This window comes from Gymnodraco acuticeps, unplaced genomic scaffold, assembly GCF_902827175.1.
Source record: "Gymnodraco acuticeps unplaced genomic scaffold, fGymAcu1.1, whole genome shotgun sequence".
Classification (NCBI taxonomy): domain Eukaryota; kingdom Metazoa; phylum Chordata; class Actinopteri; order Perciformes; family Bathydraconidae; genus Gymnodraco; species Gymnodraco acuticeps.
The window spans coordinates 29,801-35,005 of NW_022990614.1; the positions used below are offsets into that span (position 1 = coordinate 29,801).

The 5,205-nt window shown below is 38.9% G+C and overlaps 1 non-coding gene across 1 annotated transcript; it reads right to left on the reverse strand.

Annotated features, from left to right (window-relative positions):
* Nucleotides 1-4,620: 4,620 nt before the first annotated feature.
* Nucleotides 4,621-4,693, reverse strand: trnav-uac. The gene has a single exon. It is a non-coding gene; the product is annotated as a tRNA-Val (tRNA).
* Between the last annotated feature and the right edge of the window lie 512 nt (nucleotides 4,694-5,205).

A 5,205-nucleotide genomic window follows, 5' to 3' on the forward strand; every position in this document is an offset into this window, starting at 1 on the left:
TGTGTGTGTGTGTGTGTGTGTGTGTGTGTGCGTGTGTGTGATAAAGGAGAGAAAGGCATAATTGAATTTGACGTTTTTTTAATGGTATCCTGAGATATTTTTGTCTGGAGGAACCAAAGCTGTTTTTTCTTCTTTATTTCACACGTTGTTCACAAGTGGATTAATGAGGATTATGTATATGAGGAGAGGTAATGAGTTTTGATGAGAGCAGAGAGGATATTTAGTGTGAGATTTCAAAACATGGCAGTGAGTCAGGATTTGGCAGCATCACATGTTCCTGACTTTTCATGATTTGGAGTCGCTCAGATTTTTATGTAAAGGTATCAATGTATTTTTAAAGGGACAAAACATTGTTTTAGATTACAACATGTAGAAGTAATTTGAAGAGACAATTCTCCCTGTTTGTGTATTTGTATAGAGATGCTGTTGCCTCCCCTGTGTGGAGAAGAGCTGCTGCTACAACAACAACACTGATTACACATCATCTCACCTTTTTATAATTCTTCTACAAAGGTTCATAAAAGTCTTTGGTGCAGCATATTACCAAATTAATATTGCAAGTAAAACCGTTTTCACAGATCTTTTCATTTTATAATCACTTGAAGTTCTTTAAACATTAAAGGTCACCTATCATCCACTTCAAGACACTGGTACTTGCGTACCATGCTGTGAATGGATCTGGCCCTTCCTACATCCAGGACATGGTTAAACCGTACACCCCAACACGTGCACTCCACTCTGCCTCAGCCAAACACCTTGCTGCACCCTCACTGCGAGGGGGACCCAAGTTCCCATCAGCAAAAACATGTGGGTTTGCTATCCTGGCTCCAAAATGGTGGAATGAGCTCCCCATTGATATCAGGACAGCAGATAGCTTACACATCTTCCGGCGCAGACTGAAAACTCATCTCTTTCGACTCCACTTCGAGCGATAGAATTACTAACAAAGCACTTATGTACTAATAAAGGACTGGCTTATCTAAAGCCAGTTGAGTAGCTCTATGAAGCCTGATGTACTTATATGATTCTGTTTTCTTCAAGTTTGTATCTTCTTGGTCTAATGCACTTATTGTAAATCGCTTTGGATAAAAGCGTCAGCTAAATGCAATGTAATGTAATCATACTATTTTTAGGCAATAGCATAGGTCTCAGATCAATACAAATATATAAAAAACATGTCTATGAAGTGTTTTGCTCAAAATACCAAACAGATCACACATTCTAGCCATGCCTCATATCCCTCTATTTCACTTCCTGTTTCAAAAGTGCTGATTTTATGTATAAAGCTTTAATAAAAAAAATTGATAAAAAAGAGGGGCGGAGCTTATGCAGGAGATACCGGCAGATACTGCCTAAACTAAATACTGCTGTGATGAAACGACATATCATGGATTATCAAGGATTATTTCTGAAACAGTTTGGAGCTCAAAGGCTTTCTCTCTTGCCGGTTATACCACAAGGTGAGTTCCTTTTTATTTCCTGCTTCTTCACACACATGCTCTCCAGTACAGGTTAGCTCTGAGTGTTAGCGATGCTAATGTAAACACCGACCATATTACGTCCAAAACAGTCAGGCATTGTTTCTGATAGCAACTTTCTGATAGTGGCAAGGGTCCGCATTGCCGATATTACATCAGACAGACGCAAATCTGGATCAGCTCCGTTGTAGCCCAGTTTTTAGAGATTTGGGAAAGAGAAAAGAGAGGGTTTTATTTTCTGACGCTGCGTGAGTTCCCTACGGAGCCCCTAAAGGGACCTGAAAAAAAAAAAAAAAAAAACAGAGAGAGAAAAAAAAAGTCAGGATAACGAGTTAGTATCTCGTGCGCACGGGAAACGTTCTCGTGTGCACGAGATACTAACTCGTTATCCTGACTTTTTTTTTTACTAACTCGTGCGCACTTTTTTTTTGGAGAAAGTTACCGATGCGCCAAGGAGGAAGTGGAACACGAGACAACCATTTCATTGCAGACTGTTATGTTTACGTGGGGAAATGACAGTGCATACATTATTTGAGATATATATCGTACTTAGACGGCTAGTGACGGGCGGCCCACTTTGGTACCGGCCCAATGGGATTCGTCCCGAACGTCCCGATGGCCAGTCCGCCACTGGCTCTGTGTGTGTGTGTGTGTGTGTGTGTGTGTGTGTGTGTGTGTGTGTGTGTGTGTGTGTGTGTGTGTGTGTGTGTGTTCTGAGTGTTTGTTTCCCTATAAAACAGCAGGTACTCTGAGAGTCACGGACATTAATTCATAGATCAAAGCAGACTGGTTTACAGACTCGCCAGTATTTTGCCAATCCGGTGCTTAAACCAATAGCTCTACACCCCTGGCCGAAATTTCCATAAAATTAAGTCTGACTTCAAAATATATCTCAAATAATGTATGCACTGTCATTTCCCCACGTAAACATAACAGTCTGCAATGAAATAGTTGTCTCGTGTTCCACTTCCTCCTTGGTGCATCGGTAACTTTCTAAACAAATAATAAAGTCAGGAAAACGGATTTGTTTCTCGTGCACGAGAAACAAATCCGTTTTCCTGACTTTATTTGTTTTCTCTCTTTTTTTTTTTTTCCATGTCCCTTTAGGGGCTCCGTAGTTCTCTGACACACCGGGGACACATATTTATGTATAAAAGACATCACAAAGTGCATTTTGCATGATAGGTCCCCTTTAAAACATTTGACGATACATTAAAAATACATCATATATTGAAATAAAAATGTGTCTACTGATGTTATATTACAGTTTATTTAAGTCATTATGCTTTTAATTTACAAGTTTAAGCTAAATAAGGAGTCTTTCAATTCTTAAAACAATGTTATTGACCCTTAATCCTGTGTTTATTACTGCAATACAATACAAAAACACACTCTATTAGTAATATCTACAGTCATTTGAAGTAAACTAAGTAAAACTTAATGACTGATTTTAATTAATGACTGATTTTAAATGCCATTTTCTTAATGTCTTTCATTTTTTGTAAAGCACTTTGAATTGCATTGTGTTGAAAAGTGCTATATAAATAAACTTGCCTTGCCTTGCCTAACACATTGACACATTAACATTTGTGCACATAGGCTATGTGTTAGGGTTTAAAAACAGAATGGGGTATCTTTAGACACTGGTACTTCTTGGCGTTGCTCTGAACCAGATTGAGAGCTTCAGTGTGAGAGGAGGGAAACTGAGAAAAGGAAAGTTGATGAAGAGGGAGAGAGTCTCATGCAGGACAGCTGACAGCTGGGTTCAGCGGGGGTCACAGGTCATGGATGGCAGCAGTGGGGGAGTGAAGTGGAATCTAAAACAACAGGAAGACACACACACAAACACACACACACATGCACAAACACACACACACACATTTCCGGGAGAGGTGGTGAGTGTGGGCCTCCGGATCTCTGGTGTGACAGTTAACTAAAACTTAATCAGGGTGGTGTGAACGCTTCCTCCCACATATCTAATCCAGGAGCTTCCACTATGTGTGTGTGTGTGTGTGTGTGTGTGTGTGTGTGTGTGTGTGTGTGTGTGTGTGTGTCAGTGACCACATTTTTATGTATTTTTTTAGAGTAAGTCAACAAAGAAAAATAAGGACACAAATGTATCTTTTAGGGTGTAGTTCAACCAAAAACAATATAACTTATATATAGGACTCACCCCACTTGGCTCTCTCTGATCCAAAAAATGGCATGGAGAGCCCAACATTAAAGTATATCACTTCAAGATGAAAGCATATCTTCAACAGAATCTAAGTCTAATTTTATTTGAATGAGCCCACAAATGAATTTTAGTAACTTGGATAGTGCTGAACAGAAAAAACATTTTAACATAGTTTGGAGCTTTTTCCATTAGTTATTTTTTACTACTAATCTATACTTTCATTTGTAGTCAGTCCGCTCTCCTTTACTTCTCTTTGCGAAAAGCATTTTTTTCTAGGACCATAGTGAGCCTGGTAAAGCAAATATCTACCATGTATATCATTTTCCACAAACTTTTGCTTTAAGACTTTTTTCCTGATATCCATAATAGTCCCAATTTGATTTCATCAGGAGATATTTTTGCATGAAGTCATTCCTCATTCCATAGAGATGTGTTTTTCATTAATTCCTCCATTTACACAACTATTTCTCTTTCATTACCTCCACCAACTTGGGGTATCAGTGCAGCATGGTAAATGTAACATTTTTGGAGAGGAAACTGCCCTCCAATCTGTAGTCAGAAGAGGTGTGCATTGAGAAGTTTCCAAATGTATTCGACTATCCAAACAAGCACTTCTTCCCAGGTGTACTGGCCCTTTAAGAGCACTGCAACCTCTGTGTCACCAGGAAGAAACAATACTTAATCATCAATTAATGAATACAATCTGGATTAATAGTTTATTTGTGTAGCATTTCCACATCTTCATCAGTTGATTCCTGGATAGCATGTGTCACATTTAAAAATCTATAAATGGATTTGACTTGTATTTCCTATTTATTTGCTAACTTTCATACGTTTTGAATTGAATAATGTATTTGTATTATGTTTGCTTGTTTCAACTTTAATGGAATGATATACATACATTTCTCTTGGTTATTTTTACCTATTGATATAAGGATTCTCATATCACTGTCCAAACATAAAGACTGATTCCACTGGGGCTCGAACCCAGGACCTTCTGCGTGTAAAGCAGACGTGATAACCACTACACTATAGAACCTCTGGAGAAAGTCAACGGGGTGGAAGTGATTGGATAAAAATAAACAACAAATGAGAGATGAGATTGACGTTGACAAAGGGATATCAGTTTTTGTGGGAATGTTGGAAACACTTTTACACCTTGATCTCATGTCCCGTGCTCTGCTGCCCTCTGGTGGATCTGACGAGTCGTCAAATAAATGTGGCGCTTCAACAACACAAAGGCCTCGGCTCGTGATGAGGAGATACTTCACTGAAGTAGCAGCAGAGGCAGTGGAAAAGGTACTGAGAAAAAGTAGCATCAGCACTGTCACTGTCACTCATTACATACATTCATTCAAATCAGTCCACTTTTACCAACTCATACCAGAACAGCTGAGTCATATGTTTGGGGGTGGGGGGGTCAACATAGATGTGTCATGATTCTGCAAAGTGTTGTGTGTGGCTTTAGTTAAATAAATGATGTCATGTTATTTTGCCTGCCATATTTAACACACCGAAAGTAAAGCAGTGTTTCAGGAATCCAGTATATGC